This window comes from Capra hircus, chromosome 5 (assembly GCF_001704415.2).
Source record: "Capra hircus breed San Clemente chromosome 5, ASM170441v1, whole genome shotgun sequence".
Taxonomy (NCBI): Eukaryota; Metazoa; Chordata; class Mammalia; order Artiodactyla; family Bovidae; genus Capra; species Capra hircus.
The window spans coordinates 114242279-114259962 of NC_030812.1; the positions used below are offsets into that span (position 1 = coordinate 114242279).

The window sequence follows — 17684 nt, forward strand, 5'->3', positions numbered from 1 at the left end:
TGTTCTTGGAGGGGACGGGCTCCCAGGTCAGCTCTGAGCCGCCGGATGGGGGCCTTCTGGCCAGGGGTAGGGGGAGACCGTGACCCATTCCAAGGGCTCCCCTCCTGTGGAGTCAGTTTTTCGCTGGACGTGAGGGCTGGGTGACGTATGGGCAGACAACAGGATGGACCCAGGGCGGGTGAGCCGGTGTGATGGGTACTGCCACGTGGATGCCTGGTGGCAAGCATCAGCCTCTGGGGGTCTGCACGTGGAGCTGTCGGGTGCGGTGTCTCCTGGTGGAAGACAAGCCAGGAGCCCCTGCTCCAGCCCAGGGTGGGGTTCCCAGGGGGCGGCCGTGCAGGGGCTCAGCTTCGCGGTCTGATCTAGGGGTGTTCTGACCACACGGGGCCTCGTGACCGCTCCAGCACCGAGAAGGTCCCTGGGAGAAGTGGCCAAGAGAGCAGGCTTGGGAGATGGGGCCAGGAGCCTGTTCCTGGTCCGAGAACCAAGAAGGATGTAGCCACTCAGCTTGGCTGGTGAGGCTGAGATTGCTGAAGCAGCCCGCTTGGCTCCCAGCTCCTGTACGGAACCCCGGGCCGGGCCTGGGACCTGCTTGGGATGGGGCAAGTGCATCATGGGACGGGTCCCCTCTAGACTGAAGGACCAGGCAGAGGGCGGTGGTCGAGGTGGGGAGCTGGCTGCCTGCACTCTGCCCTTGGCGGGGAGGGCCCATTAGGCCCTGTTCTGCCCTCACCTCCCCAGCGCTGGAGATCTTAGCACCCCAGGCCCATCTGATCCCTGGGGACTCTGACACCGGCTGGCACATGGCCCCATGATCAGGCGTGACCTTTGTCTGCAGGAGCCTCTGAGCTCTTTGACAGGTTGCTCCACCTTGGGAGGAAGGGCACCCCCAGACACCTGACGCGCATCCACGGCAGTAGGGAAACAGAAGCCCAGGGGGTGTAGGTGCTGAACCCAGGTCCCACAGCAGCTCTGGGGCACTCAGGCAGGGCCTCCAGCCTGGGCTGTCCCCAAGCCCCCCATTAAGGGGCAGGCTGCCATGAGCGTGTCCATGTTTTATACCCAACCTTATTCAGAAAAAGTTCAAGGTGCTGTGCATCAAAGTGTCTTGCTATGAATTGGTAAATTATGAATGAAAACTCGGGACCAGGGAACTCAGATTCAAAGACCAGGTATTTCTGGTGCCTCTAGATCCACAGAACTATCACAGACATGTGGGCCTTGGTCCAAGGTGAAACCCAGGTGTCCCCTCCAAGAACCAAACCCTGCACCCAAGGTCTCACCACGGACCATGTCTCACTTTGGCCTTCATGGAGCTCAGGCCAGGCTCCAGACTAGCTGTGGCCAAGGCAGGCCTGTAGCCCTGTGTCTGCCCGCCTCCCACCCCCGAGCCGTGGTCTGCTCTCCCACCCCTCCCCTGCCACCCGTTTCCCCACCAATTCACAACACCGGTCAGTCTGAAATTCAGACCTGAAAACAGGAACTGTGGGATCAGAAGCTTACATGTGGTTGTCTTTAAGAGCAGAGTGGAGAGAGACTGGAAAAACTATTAATATAGCTGCCTGGAGCCCGAGAGAGGCACGAAGGTTTTGCTTCATGAGTTCTTAGGAGATCCTCCTGCCAAAATGGGTTCATTATTAACTTGTCTCCCCACAAGAAGGCAGCCCCGCACAGCAGGAAGGCCCCCTACCCTGTTCCCACTGAGCCCTCGGCCACAGCTCAGTGTCCGGCCCATGTTGGTTCCATCGTTTACTGAAGGTTGATTAGCATGGACCCTTTTTCAGTGGATCATCTGTCTGCATCTCCAGGGCTGGGGTTCGAGAGACCGGCTCATTGTTTTTGTGTTTTGTTGGTTGGTTGGTTGTAGGTTTTCTAGGGGACCCTCCTGACCACGCTCCCCTTTGCTCTGAGATGCAGAGTCTCAGACCGGCCCACACCAGCTGGTGCTGGATCTGCGTTTCAGCCAGATCCTGGGGGCCCGTGTGCTGTGAGCTACATCCAATACCAGCTGCTCTCAGGTTCCAAGCGCACAGAAGGCCCACACTTCCCAGTCCCCTTGGGGCTAGGTGGTGTGCTGTGACCAGCTCTGGCCAGCCAGTTCTGAGCAAAGGGGCCCTTTGGCACTGGATCTTTTCCTTGCCAGGCAGAGATCCTCCAGAGCTCTCCTTTTCTCTGCGTGGAGATCAGCAGTATCCAGATGGGGCTGCTAGAGTAGGCCGGTTCTCAGGGGGCTGCGGATGGGCAGCGTGCATGAGAAGTAGACCCAGGTTGGTGTAAGCCCCTGAGACCGGGGATGTTTGTTACTGCAGCATACCTGGTGTGACTGACTGATACACTCCTCTTTCCCAAACACTCCAGAGGAGGGTGGTCTGTGGATGTGGAGAAGGCTGATACTGGGTGATGGCATTTTATATATTTACATGTGTTGCATACCCCCTCGTGGGCAGAGCCAGGACCCAGGGTTCTGATCCTGAATTGGTCATGACCTTGCTATGTCATATTGGGCCGAGTCACCCACCCTCAGATTCCCGATCTGTAGTGAGGGTCTTCCCAGATGTAATATCCCGTGACTGGCGGTGTTTTTCTGCTCGTCTGTGCACTGTGGACGCACATAGAGCAGGGGCTGTAAGATGATGAACCCCGAGTTACGAAGCGTCCTTCACGAAGAAGCTCTGTGCGGTTGACAGAGTGTGCAGCCCAGCGAGCACTTAATGGGTTTTGACCTGAAGGTGATAATGGGTGAATGAACTGATGGTTTCAGCCCCAAGACTCCTTCTCATTGACGAATGTGTTTGCACAGTGCTCAGAATTGCTTTAACAGCTGTAAAAAGCTATAAAAAGGTAAGGTATCATCAACATCGTCACAAAAAAATTTCTCATGCTGACATTACTCTTTTCACCATAGGAATTTATGTCAGCCTGTGTTGGGCAGGGGAGGGGGGACAGGGTAGTCTGAAATAGGAGGGTGCAGAGCCAGGCAGGGCTCTTATTTGCAAGCCGTGGAAGCAGACTCTGGCATATTACACAGAGAAGGAGTTTGTCATAGGATGTTGGGAGTTCCTGGAGTTGTCGGGGCTTCCCATGCAGGACAGTGATAAAGAACCCGCCTGCCAATGCAGGAGACGCAAGAGACACGGGTTCCATCCCTGGGTTGGGAAGATCCCTTGGAGTAGGAAATGGCAACCCCTCCAGTATTCTTACAGGGAGAATCCCATGGACAGAGGAGCCTGGCGGGCTACAGTCCATGGGGTTGCAATGAGTTGGACTTGACTAAACGACCGAGTGCAGGCATGTAGTTGTCAGGAGGTGGGGAGGACCAAGCTAGACGCTTTCTTTCCAGGAACAGTGCCTCAAACCATCGCATATGACAGGCCTGGTGGGAAAGCTGCCACTACTGTGGCCACTGCACAGGGATGCTCACACCCCATAGAGATACTCCCATTGCACAGGGAGGCTGCTAAGGCACAAGAGATGCTCCTACCACAGGGAGATGCTCCTACCACTGAGAGATGAACCTACCACTCAGAGATGCTTCCACTGCACAGAGATGCTCCTACCACTCAGAGATGCTCCTACCACTCAGATGCTCCTACCACTCAGAGATGCTTTCACCACACAGAGATGCTCCTACCACTCAGAGATGCTCCTACTGCACAGAGATGCTCCTACCACTGAGAGACGCTCCTACCACTGAGAGATAATCCTACCACTCAGAGATGCTTCCACCGCAGAGATGCTGCTACCACTTAGAGATGCTTCCACCGCACAGAGATGCTCCTACCGCACAAAGATGCTCCTACCACAAAGAGATGCTTCCACTGCACAGAGATGCTCCTACCACTCAGAGATGCTCCTACCACTTAGAGATGCTCCTACCACTCAGAGATGCTTCCACCACACAGAGATGCTCCTACCGCTCAGAGATGCTCCTACTACACAGAGATGCTTCTGCCACAGAGAGATGCTTCTGCCACAGTGAGATGCTCCTACTGCACAGAGATGCTCCTACCACTGAGAGACGCTCCTACCACTGAGAGATAATCCTACCACTCAGAGATGCTTCCACCGCACAGAGATGCTGCTACCACTTAGAGATGCTTCCACCGCACAGAGATGCTCCTACCGCACAAAGATGCTCCTACCACAAAGAGATGCTTCCACTGCACAGAGATGCTCCTACCACTCAGAGATGCTCCTACCACTCAGAGATGCTCCTACTGCACAGAGATGCTTCTGCCACAGAGAGATGCTTCTGCCACAGTGAGATGCTCCTACCACTGAGAGATGCTCCTACCACTGAGAGATGCTCCTACCACTGAGAGATGCTCCTACTGCTCAGAGGTGCTCCTTCCACAGAGATGCTTCTACCATTCAGATATGCTCCTGAGGCAGGAGATAGATGGGCCCTAGGCTGAACAGCTGGAGTTTGTCCCCTGTGGATAGACACTCCAAGATGAAGAGGAGGAGCTGAGCCCTGCCCAGATGAGACACCACGTATTTCTCATTCTCAAGGTCAAGGAGACATTCCCAACCATACATGCGCAGGAAGGCTTCTTGGAGGTCAAAAGGGAGTGCTGTCAACCTACTCATAGGCTTTTTCGCTAGAATCTGTCTTGGCTAAGAGATGTGTGTGCAGACAGGGGAGGATACTGGGGTACGTGAATAAATGGAGCCAGCAAAGGAGCTGCTTCCAGCTACCCCGAGGGCGCTGCTCTCTCTCTGAGCCCACCGTGTGTCTATCCACACGCACTCTTCTAATAAAAGCTTCGCTTGTTTCACTATTCTCCATTTCTTTGTGGAAACCCATTTTATGCAAAGCCATACGGGCAGGGCCTGGCCACCGGTCTAGTGGCTGAGATTCAGTGTTCTCACTGCTGCGGCCTGACTCCAGTCTCTGGCCAGAAGCCAAAATCCTGCTTCAAGTGGCTGCAGGCTGAAGCTCCCCCCACCACCTCCCCCCGAAATCACTCCCACTATGTGGAAGTGCTCTCACCACATAACAATGTACCAGTTATCCTGGGCCAAACCCACAACTGTCACCAGCACCAATAGCAATCATGTCCCAGGTACTTAACCCTTACCCACTGCAGGGCCCCTCCTCCCTGCCCCCTGCCCTGGCTGGACATCGGAGGCTTCCCTTTCCCATAAAACATTGCAGGGCCGCCTTCTTTCTCATGGTGCAGGTCACAACAGTGGAGTCTAGTCCGTGTCAGGGTCCTGGTTGAAAAGGACTCTGGGTAAAGCCCTAGGTCTGGCCACCTCGGGTGGAGAGACTAATACGGTGGGGAGTCTGCACACAGCAAAGGCATTTGAAACGTTCGGGGTGTCAGAGGACACAACCAGCCTTCCACCCTGGTGCCCAAAAGGCATCAGGAATGAGAACTGCTCAGGTGTAAACCAAAAGGGTTTCGAGAATTAGGTCCAAACAGTGGCAGCAGACATCAAGGGGCGTGTGCTGTGTGCAGTCAATGCTAACAACCAAACGCATTTGCTTAAAATTTGGACGGGGCACATGTCAGGACGGCAGACGGTCCGGAAACCTCACTTGGGTTCCTGGCTGGGCTGCGCGGTAGCACATAAAGCCCTTCACCTCACTGGTCTCTGCCCATAAAGGGGAGGGTTGGAACACGAACTCCTAGACGCCTTTTGGCTCAACTTGGATATCACGCCTAAGCCCACACTTAGTGGGGAAATTTTGGTTTCATGGTTTTAGTAGCATTCAAAGCAGACCACATCTTGGCTCAAGCAGCTAGCAGGGAGAGTTAAAGTTGGGAAAAAAACAAACGAGAAGCCCAAGACCACTGACGAGGGGTCTTTCTTTCCTCATTCCTTTCAGGCTCCCATCCCCCAGCACTTATTAATGTGGAATTTGCGGCTCAGGGGAAAAGCAACTCTCCGACTTCATAAACATTTGTACGGAGCAAATTTAATAAAGCTGGGAATAATACCAGTCAGATGTAATTCCTTCATTTTGCATTATTATTCATTCTTTTTTATCGCAAAGCATTTGAAATGCAAGGAGCCATTGTTACAGCTACAAAAGGGAATGACTAACTGGTGGATGACTGATTAGACGTGCTTGGGGAGAAAACAGAAAGAACCAAAAAGGGAGGCACTGTGGGTCTCACAGTTTCTTTCTACTTCTTTTGCCTTTTATTATGAATGGCGGGACACACCTGCATTCTTTTCCCAGAATCATTCTGACTGCTTTATTGTATATGTTTTAATATCACCAAGCTGTGGTTGTGGAATTTGTATGAGATTTTCACAAAACACAGAAGCGAGGAGGGCAGCATTCCCCCCGACACAATCTTAATACCATGAAATTACATTGCTAGTCAGACCAGCTGGGAAGGGGAGAGGGGTGTTTTCTCTTACTTCTGTCCAAAGTCACTTTTTGAACCAGAAAATTGTCCCAGTTTCATGAGACTGATCTTACCTTGATAATAAAAGATGCTTATATTCCACAAAAGGAAAACAGAAGGCAGCATAAACACTAGCTGAAACCCATCAAACATGTAAGTCATGGGGCATCTCCTCCATTTCCTTGTCATGTTTTGAGAAGGAAGAAGAGTTTTGACCTAGAAATAAGGCCCCCTTCCCAGTCCATCCAGGGGCTCATATGTGCATGTGACTTAGAGGTCAGGCAGCACCATGGACCCCTCCATCTTCTCACCTCAAAGTCCTTTGAGAGCAAGGAAGGTACCAATAATAACATACAAGTGTTTCCCTGGTGACAGATGGCAAAGATTCCACCTGCAAAGCAAGAGACCCCAGTTCAATTCCTGGGTCAGGAAGATCCCCTGGAGAAGGGATAGGCTACCCACTCCAGTATTCTTGCCTGGAGAATCCCCACGGACAGAGGAGCCTGGCGGGCTACAGTCCATTGGATCGCACAGAGTTAGACAGGACCCAGCGACTTAACACTTTCACTTTTCGGGATGTGTGAGGTGAACAAGCCCACATGCCAGGATGGTCACAGATTCTTTGCACAGAAAAAGGCAGCTGCTTGGGGGACAATAGAAACTGTTGTCATTCATTCATTCATATTGAGAACGGTGACTACCATGTGCTGGACGCAAGACTGGACACTTGGAGATACTGCAGTCAGCAAACAGCCTCGTAGTGCTGGCCTGCCTCGGAAAGGTGACAGCTGAGGTTTAGAGCCAAGCACTGGTTCCCATTAATATTAAACCGTATTCACTTATTTCATGCTTACCGTTAGCACAACTGGCGTGAAGCTGTCTTTTGATTTATATTTATTTCTATTGATTTGTCTGTGCTGGTTCTTGACTGCAGCACGTGGGGCATTGCCCCACGCAGGGTCTTTTAGCTGTGGCATGCAAACTCTTAGCTGTGGCATGTGGGATCTAGTTCCCTGATCAGGGATGGAACCTGGGCCCCCTGCATTAGGAGCTTCTTGGCCACTGGGCCCCCAGGGAAGTCCCTAAGCTGTCCTGACCTTGGGGAGGGTAAAGTTCTGGTCTGTCTAACCCCCTTCCTATCCTTGGAATGGTTGCGCATCTCAGGCTTAGCCACCCAGGTCTTCCCTGGGTTTTCTTCTGCTAGCGCTATAAGGAGAGAAACTCTGCAATTTGGTTAAAAAGCATAACAATGTTTTATCAGAGGATACTTTTGGTCATAAGAAATAGAAAGTCCAAACTAGTTTGAACAATAAGAAAATCTACTGGTGCCCAAGGAAGTGTGGGCCTCAGCCAGGTTTGATCCAGGGGCTCTACAGGGTCACCGGGAACCCAGTTCCCTGCCATCTCTGCTTTATCCCAAGCCTAGATTCTTTGCGGTCCCAGGATGGCTGCTTGCTATCCCAGGAGCACCATGCTTCTTCATCTAGGGTTGGGGAGAGGAAAAGATAGAGCAGGAATTGTTTCTTCCTCAAATTTCCAGGCAAAGTCCAGTTCATCCCACCAACTGGAGTGTCCTGAACTGCTCACTGTACCCTGGAGAAGGCCCGCGTGATTGGACCCTGCACCAGTCTGTGGCAGAGGGTGATACCACAGTGTGGCCTCTGCAGTCAGATCCCCCCACCCCCTAGAAATGGGGAGGGTCAATACACCCGATTATCTTGCCGGCTGTACACTGGCCACTGGGGACCACAGAGCCCCCACACGCAACCCCAGAGCTGCCAGCAGCCACACCACCTTCCGTGTATGGCAGCCTGGGACTGTGCCTGACCCCTCTCCTGAGAGGAGGAGGGGGAAGAGGGGGCGGGATAGCTTCTCAGGAAGGACCACTCCCACCCCCCATCCCCCACCCCCTGCACCCCCCCACTCCCCCACCCCACCCCGCCCCGCCCCGAGCTGCTGTGTTGATACAGAGGGAAGGGGGCGAGGACAGAACCAAGACATGGGTCAGGAGGCCGCTGCCCTGGGCCACATGAGAGACGCTGGCGGCCTGGGCCACTGGGACCAGCGTGGGTGGAGAGAAGTGTTGGCGTTGTGACGCATCTTCAAGGAAGAGCTATCGGGGCTCAACCTAGGCCTACACGTGGAGGGTGAGGGAACAAGGGGAGCCAAGGACGCGCCCTCGGTTTGGAAGGGGCTGGTGGAGAAGGAGGTGGGACACCCAGGAGAAGAGCTTGAGCTCACCCAGGCGTGTGGAGCTTGAGCTGCCTTCGAAGTTCTGCACGTGCAGACGTGAAGTGGGCGTCCAGAGACAGAAGTCTGCATTCAGGAGAGTTAGTTGGTGATCACCATTTAGTGGGTGATGGGCGGTTTTCAAAGCAGGAGGCTGGGGAGCGGGTAGAGATGAAAAGAAATGCACACTCAGCCCTGTGGGGGCACTGGCCTTCAGAAACCAGGGAGACTGGGGGGCAGCGCAGACAGAGCTGCAGCCAGAAAGGTGGGCGACAGACCCCGGCCCGATAGGAAGACCCACCTGTAGAATCCCGCTCCTGAACCGCTCTCTGGGTGAGAGTCAAAAGCGTTAGGGGCTCAGTCGTGCCCGACTCTTTGCGACCCCGTGGGCTGGAGCCCATCACACTCCTCTATCCACAGAATTCTCCAGACAAGTATACTGGAGTTGTCACACCCTTCTACAGGGATCTTTCCCACCCAGGGATCGGAACTCCGCGGCATTCCAGGCATTTTCTTGACTGTCTGAGCCACCAGGGAAGCCCTCTGGATTCTAATGCGATCCTATCGGAAGACCAGTCCTCCCCTTGCCTGGGGCCCCGGATTCTTCAACGGCACCTTCAGGGCTAAGGGGCCTTTCCTGAGTGTATGATGCCCTGCCTAAGGGGGTCAGTAGGTACCTAGAGCCAGACATCCCGGAATGTGAAGTCAAGTGTGCCTTAGAAAGCATCACTACGAACAAAGCTAGTGGAGGTGATGGAATTCCAGTGGAGCTATTTCAAATCCTGAGAGATGATGCTGTGAAAGTGCTGCGCTCAATACGCCAGCAAATTTGGAAAACTCAACAGTGGCCACAGGACCGGAAAAGGTCAGTTTTCATTCTAATCCCAAAGAAAGGCAATGCCAAAGAATGCTCAAACTACCACACAATTGCACTCATCTCACACGCTAGTGAAGTAATGCTCAAAATTCTCCAAGCAAGGCTTCAGGAATATGTGAACCATGAACTTCCAGATGTTCAAGCTGGTTTTAGAAAAGGCAGAAGAACCAGAGATCAAATTGCCAACATCTGCTGGATCATGGAAAAAGCAAGAGAGTTCCAGAAAAACATCTATTTCTGCTTTATTGACTATGCGAAAGCCTTTGACTGTGTGGATCACAATAAACTGTGGAAAATTCTTCAAGAGATGGGAATACCAGACCACCTGACCTGCCTCTTGAGAAACCTATATGCAGGTCAGGAAGCTACACTTAGAACTGGACATGGAACAACAGATTGGTTCCTAATAGGAAAAGGAGTATATCAAGGCTGTATATTGTCACCCTGCTTATTTAACTTATATGCAGAGTACATCATGAGAAATTCTGGGCTGGAGGAAGCACAAGCTGGAATCAAGATTTCCGGGAGAAATATCAATCACCTCAGATATGCAGATGACATCACCCTTATGGCAGAAAGTGAAGAGGAACTAAAAAGCCTCTTGATGAAAGTGAAAGAGGAGAGTGAAAAAGCTGGCTTAAAACTCAACATTCAGAAAACAAAGATCATGGCATCCGGTCCCATCACTTCATGGGAAATAGACGGGGAAACAGTGGAAACAGTGTCAGACTTTATTTTTGGGGGCTCCAAAATCACTGCAGATGGTGACTGCAGCCATGAAATTAAAAGACAGTTACTCCTTGGACGGAAAGTTATGACCAACCTAGAAAGCATATTCAAAAGCAGAGACATTACTTTGCCAACAAAGGTCCGTCTAGTCAAGGCTATGATTTTTCCAGTAGTCATGTATGGATGTGAGAGTTGGACTGTGAAGAAAGCTGAGCGCCGAAGAACTGATGCTTTTGAACTGTGGTGTTGGAGAAGACTCTTGAGAGTCCCTTGGATTGCAAGGAGATCCAACCAGTCCATTCTAAAGATCAGTCCTGGGTGTTCTTTGGAAGGACTGATGCTGAAACTGAAACTCCAGTACTTTGGCCACCTCATGCGAAGAGCTGACTCATTGGAAAAGACTCTGATGCTGGGAGGGATTGGGGGCAGGAGGAGAAGGGGACAACAGAGGATGAGGTGGCTGGATGGCATCACCGACTCGATGGACATGAGTTTGAGTGAACTCCGGGAGTTGGTGATGGACCGGGAGGCCTGGCGAGCTTGCAGTCCACGGGGTCGCAAAGAGTCGGACACGACTGAGCGACTGAACTGAACTGAACTGAGGGTTTCCCTGGTGGCTCAGACGGCAAAGCGTCTGCCTGCGATGCGGGAGACCTAGGTTCCATCCCTGGGTCAGGAAGATCCCCTGAAGAAGAAATGGCAACCCACTCCAGTACTCTTGCCTGGAAAATCCCATGGACAGAGGAGCCTGGTAGGCTACAGTCCATGAGGTCGCAAAGAGTCGGACGCGACTGAGCGACTTCACTTTCACTTTAAGGGGATCATGGCGTCATCTACACAATGGAAATGGGTTTGAGCAAACTCCGGGAGTTGGTGATAGACAGGGAAGCCTGGCGAGCTTGCAGTCCACGGGGTCGCAAAGAGTCGGACGCGCCTGAGCGCCCGAACGACGGCAAAGGGCTGGGGCAGACGCTCTGCCCATGCGCAGAAATGGTAGCTCGCGGTGACCCAGGGTCACTCCAGTCCTGAGCTCCAGGGAGACGGCGCCGGAGGGGCGGCGCGAGGGGCGCGGCCTCGCGGGAGCCACGTCCGGGGCGGGGCCAGGTGAGTCGCCGGGCCTCGCGGAGCCCAGGTGAGGAGCCCGTGGGGCTGCGTCAGGTAAGGCGGCGGGGTGTCCGCGGGAGGGAGCCCGCCTGGGCCTGGGCGGGCAGGCGGCGCGGGCTCTGAGGCCCGGCCCATTGCTCGGGCGGGCACGCCGAGGCGGGGCGCGGTACCCGGAGAGTCGCGATCGCCCCAACCCGGCCCGGCCCCTCGCCCACTCCCGCACACCCCACCTCCCGTTTTCCACGCGCGCGCATCCTCGCTCCCGCCCTTCTCCCCTCCGGACCCCGCCTCTCCTCCCAGCCCCCTCCCTACACCCCGTCCCCCTCCTCCCTCCCAGCCCCGTCGCTTCTCCCGCCTTTTCTTGTTTGGGGTTGTTCTGGTTGCTTGTTTGGGTTTGTTCTGGTTGGGCCATCTCAGCCCAAACTTTCGCCGACCTCCCTGTTTTCCCTCCCCTCATTCGGGGTCCCGGATAGCCCGCACAGCAGCTCCCTCATCCCGAACTTGGGAGGCATCGACCTGCTTCACAGATGAGAAAACTGAGGCAGGGCATGTGCTGAGTCTCTTCAGACTCAGGGGCTCCAGCTGGAGGTTACTGCCCGCTGGTCACAGGGGATGGACCCCCCCCCCAACCCGCCCCCCGCAACAACACGACTTAATATGCCCGGAAGTTAAATCAGCCTCCCAAACTGCCAGTTTCGGAGAGAGCCCCGGGTTACCTTCCCTTTTCGCAAACCCTGGCCCAGGGCCACTGTCCACAGCGCTGGCTTAGGGGTTCCCCAGGCCAGGCCAGTTGTGTGGAGAGCTCCCGGGGAGAAGGAAGCAGGGTGGGCGGGGAGGAATTCCTGAGTCTTGGGCGGGGTGGGACCTGGCTTTGACTGCCTGGAGCTCACAGACTTGAGGGTTGTGACAGAGGGCTGTGTGGATTCCAAAGAGCACGGTGCTGCTTGTCCGTGAAATGCGATTTGTCTTGGTGAGAACTCAAAATCTAAGACCACCAGGTAACTTTCGGTCGGTCTGTGTCGGCGGTTTTAGGCTCTTGTTTGTGAGTTTCTGCTTTAACTTGGTGACTTTAAGCCATTTCTCAAGCCAGCGGCTGAGCAGGGGCCGAGGGGTGAAGATGGATACAGTGCACAGGCCTGAACCTGTCTAGTCCTTGTGGAAGGCCGCCTCTGCAGTCCCTGCCCAAGGGGGACTCAGAGTCAAGCCTCTGTGTGACATAGGGAAGCCAGAGGTTTGTGGGAGGTCTCGGAGGGCTTCCTGGAGGAGGTGACCATTAAGTTGGGAAATGGGTGAGAGGTAGGCAGGAAAGAGTGCGCACACAGAAGCTGGGGGGCTGTGGTTGTCTGGGGATAAGTCATAGGTGGGGGTAGACATACCTGGGCAGTACCCGACAGGTGGTCAGGTGCAGGCGGTAGGAATGCACTTGGATGATATCACTGAGTCACTGAAATGCAACCTCCAAGAGATGCTTGTTCATTTGTTGTATTTGCTACTTAGATTCCACAAGTAAGTGAAAACAAAGTATTTGTCTTTTGTTCTGACGTACTTCACAAAGCAGAATGCCCTCCTGGTCCATGCGATGTTGCAGATGGCATTATTTCATCCTTTTTATGGCTGGGTGGTGTTCCATGCCACAGCTTTAGCCACTCCACCAGTGAGCGCCGTAATGAGACGTTTTGAGGTCTGGACACTTGACTAAACATCCCATGGATCTTGGCATCTCCCTGACAAGCCAGTGCCATGTGAGGCTGTCCTGGGCACACCATGGATGGTGGCTTTCAGAGAGGCTTTCAGGGATGGTTACAGAGAGGACAGCGAGAGCTCCGCCACCCTGGAGGTGCCTGGCGGGCACACCGGCCTCTTGATCTCACCCTCTTTCACCAGTGGGGACGCCGAGGCACAGGATGGGGACAAGGAGCCCCAGGCGGAGTCAGGGACCTAGGTTTTGAGCAGGTCACTTTCCCTCCTGGGGACTCAGCCTTTTGACCTTTAAAGTGACACCCTTGACCATCCTTCCCCCAGAAGGTCACACTCACCTTTGCTGCGGCTCTCAGGCCCTACCTGCATGCCTTTTTTTTTTTTTTTGGCTGCCTCGGGTCTTACTTTCGGCCCACAGGAAGGATCTCGTTGCAGTGCACGGACTCTGCAGGTGTGGTGCGCGGACTTAGTTGCTTCACAACTTGCAGGATCTTAGGTTCTCAACCAGGGATTGAATCCACGTCCCCTGAACTACAAGGCAGATTCTTAACCCCTGGACCACCAGGAAAGTCCCCTAACTGCACACTTAATTGCCTTATTCTTCACTCACACATGCCTCACGAGGCAGGGGCTGTTACTGTCCCCTTTTACAGATGAGGAAACTGAGGCAGGGAGGTTTAGATGACTTTCTGAGGTCACATGGCCAGCCAGAAAGTGGAGAGCCAGACCTACCCTGCGGTGACAGCAGAGTCCACGCCCTCCCCAGCGGCAAGGGGGTGGGAAGGGAGAGGGAGGGGCAGTCCCAGGGCTCTGAGGTCTGCCTCCTGGGGGACGACATTCCAAGCCTTCAGTGACTTCTCTTCAAGTCTGTGTGAGAGTAGCTTGGGGATAAAAGAAATGCTTTCAGTTTCCTTTCAGTAAATTAACTTTTCCTTCAATCCTTTGACTGAAACTGATGCTCAAGGAAGATGTGAAGGTGTATCCAGGGGCTTCCCTGGCCACCCAGGGCACATCGGCGGGTTTCCCTCTGCGCGGGGGTGCCCTCGGAGATGCCCAGGGGAGGGCACCGCCCCAGCCATTGTCCTGAAGGCTCCCAGGGGTGCTGGCAGCTGGATCTGGCCTCTCTCCAGTTTCCTGGGTCCCTACCAGGCAGGAGACCCGGCTGTGTCAGGTCCATTTCCACCCCTCCCAGGCGGGCAGGGTGTCCTGAGCCTCAGAGCAGGCGGGCTGCGCTCTGGTCAACAGTTGCCGCTGGTGCCTGCTTCCCTGAGCCCTCACCCTGGCCAAGTGACCGAGAGTTGCTTGCCAGGAGCTAGTCACCCCGCACCCTGGTTTCCCCATAAAATACGGGCAGTGCTGTCACTCAGGGAGTTTCTGGGAGGAAGAAACAAAGGTAATTTGTATGGAGTGCGAAAACAGGGTGAGGCAGCTTTACCCCTCTTAGTCTCCACCCACACCCAGGGAAGACTGTGGGGGCCAAGCTTGGCTGGAACCTGTTCCCCAGCCCTTCTTTCTGCAGTGACCCTGGTCAGAGCAGGGCACAAGAAGTTGGATGGCTGGAGCCAGTGGCTGTTCCATAGAAGGAACTGGTTTGGCAGGTCAGGAGTCCAGAACCTTCTGGGAACCTGCCCACTCTCTCCCCCTACCTGGTTGTAAAATGAAAACAAACAAAGGAAGCCTCCTGGGGACTGGGTCAGGGCATTTATCATCCACAGAAAAGCTGCGGGTGGTTGAAGCCAGAGGGCCGAAGATTTGAACCTGCGGGGCATGTGTGGGGCTTGCAGAAAGCACCTCCCCCTGGGGCCATGACCCCCTGGGGTCAAGTTCTAGGCGCCTCTGCAGGCCCTGGCCTCTGGAAGGGGCTCTGCTCCCACCCTTGTCAGAGCTCCCAGGTCAGGGAGCTGTGTAACAGCTTGCATTGTAGGTGGGAGGGCTGATGGATTACTTAAGCATTTGTGATGTTCCCTGATAGTTCAGTTGGTAAAGAAGCTGCCTGTAATGTAGGAGACCCCGGTTCGAATCCTGGGTTGGGAAGATCTGCTGGAGAAGGCATAGGCTACCCACTCCAGTATTTTGGGGCTTCCCTTGTGGCTCAGCTGATAAAGAATCCACCTGCAATGCGGGAGACCTATGTGCAATCCCTGGCTTGGGAAGATCCCCTGGAGAAGGGAAAGACTACCCACTCCAGTATTCTGGCCTGGAGGATTCCATGGACTGTATAGTCCATGGAGTCGCAAAGAGTCGGACGAGTCTGAGTGACTCTCACTTTCACTTTCATGGAATAGCAAGGAGAGATAAGAAAGCCTTCCTCAGTGATCAATGCAAAGAAATAGAGGAAAACAATAGAATGGGAAAGATTAGAGATCTTTTCAAAAATTACCAAGGGAACATTTCATGCAAAGATGGGCTCAATAAAGGACAGAAATGGTACGGACCTAACAGAAGCAGAAGATATTAAGAGGTAAGAATACACAGAAGAACTGTACAACAAAGATCTTCATGACCCAGATAACCATGATGGTGTGATCACCCACCTAGAGGCAGACATCTTGTAATGCGAAGTCAAGTGGGCCTTAGGAAGCATCACTACGAACAAAGCTAGTGGAGGTGATGGAATTCCAGTGGAGCTATTTCAAATCCTGAAAGATGATGCTGTGCAAGTGCTGCACTCAATATGCCAGCAAGTCTGGAAAACTCAGCAGTGGCCACAGGACTGGAAAAGGTCAGTTTTCATTCTAATCCCCAAGAAAGATAATGCCAAAGAATGCTCAATCACCACACAATTGCACTCATCTCACACGCTAGCAAAGTAATGCTCAAATTTCTCCAAGTAAGGCTTCAACAGTACATGAACTGAGAACTTCCAAATGTTCAAACTGGATTTAGAAAAGGCAAAAGAACCAGAGATCAAATTGGCAACATCTGCTGGATCATTGAAAAGGGAAGAGGGAAAAACATCTTTACACCAAAGCCTTTGACTGTGTAGATGACAACAAACTGTGAAAAATTCTTCAAGAGATATGGATACCAGACCACCTGACCTGCTTCTTGAGAAATTTGTATGCAGGTCAAGAAGCAACAGTTAGAACCAGACGTGGAACAATGGACTAGTTCCAAATTGGGAAAGGAGTACATCAAGGCTGTATATTGTCACCCTGTTTATTTAACTTATATGCAGAGTACATCATGTGAAATGCCGGGCTGGATGAAGCACAGACCGGAATCAAGATTGCCGGGAGAAATATCAATAACCTCAGCTACGCAGATGACACCACCCTTATGGCAGAAAGCAAAGAGGAACTGAAGAACCTCTTAATGAAAGTGAAGAGGAGAGGGAAAAAGCTGGCTTAAAACTCAACATTCGGAAAACTAAGATCATTGCATCTGGTCCCATCACTTCATGGGAAATAGATGGTGAAACAATGGAAACGGTGAGAGACTTTACTTTTGGGGCTCCAAAATCACTGCAGATGGTGACTGCAGCCATGAAATTAAAAGATGCTTGGTCCTTGGAAGAAAAGCTATGACCACCATCAGTTCAGTTCAGTTCAGTTCAATTGCTCAGTCATGTCCGACTCTTTGCGACCCCATGAATTGCAGCATGCCAGGCCTCCCTGTCCATCACCAACTCCCAGAGTTCACTCAGACTCACGCCCGTCGAGTCAGTGATGCCATCCAGCCATCTCATCCTTTGTCGTCCCCTTCTCCTCCTGCCACCAATCCCTCCCAGCATCAGAGTCTTTTCCAATGAGTCAACTCTTCGCATGAGGTGGCCAAAGTACTGGAGTTTCAGCTTCAGAATCAGTCCTTCCAAAGAACACCCAGGACTGATCTCCTTCAGAATGGACTGGTTGGATCTCCTTGCAGTCCAAGGGACTCTCAAGAGTCTTCTCCAACACCACGGTTCAAAAGCATCAGTTCTTCGGCGCTCAGCCTTCTTCACAGTCCAACTCTCACATCCATACATGACCACAGGAAAAACCATAGCCTTGACTAGATGGACCTTAGTCGGCAAAGTAATGTCTCTGCTTTTGAATATACTATCTAGGTTGGTCATAACTTTTCTTCTAAGGAGTAAGCATCTTTTAATTTCATGGCTGCAATCACCATCTGCAGTGATTTTGGAGCCCCAAAAAATAAAGTCTGACACTGTTTCCACTGTTTCCCCGTCTATTTCCCATGAAATGATGAGATCAGATGCCATGATCTTTGTTTTCTGAATGTTGAGCTTTAAGCTAACTTTTTCACTCTCCACTTTCACTTTCATCAAGAGGCTTTTTAGCTCCTCTTCACTTTCTGCCATAAGGGTGGTGTTATCTGCATATCTGAGGTTATTGATATTTCTCCTGGCAATCTTGATTCCAGCTTGTGTTTCTTCCAGTCCAGCATTTCTCATGATGTACTCTGCATAGAAGTTAAATAAGCAGGGTGACAATATATAGCCTTGATGTACTCCTTTTCCTATTTGGAACCAGTCTGTTGTTCCATGTCCAGTTCTAAGTGTTGCTTCCTGACCTGCATACAGATTTCTCAAGAGGCAGGTCAGGTGGTCTGGTATTCCCATCTCTTGAAGAATTTTCCACAGTTTATTGTGATCCACACAGTCAAAGGCTTTCGCATAGTCAATAAAGCAGAAATAGATATTTTTCTGGAACTCTCTTGCTTTTTCCATGATCCAGCAG

General features: G+C 52.6%; 1 protein-coding gene across 2 annotated transcripts in view; it reads left to right on the forward strand.

Moving 5' to 3' along the window:
* The window catches only part of ARHGAP8 (Rho GTPase activating protein 8), a 53776-nt gene continuing 47385 nt past the window's right edge, over positions 11294–17684 (forward strand). For both annotated transcript variants that reach the window (XM_018048888.1, XM_018048889.1), the window contains exon 1: positions 11294–11358. The gene's annotated coding sequence lies outside the window, so the exon portion shown is untranslated. The remainder of the gene's footprint in view (positions 11359–17684) is intronic.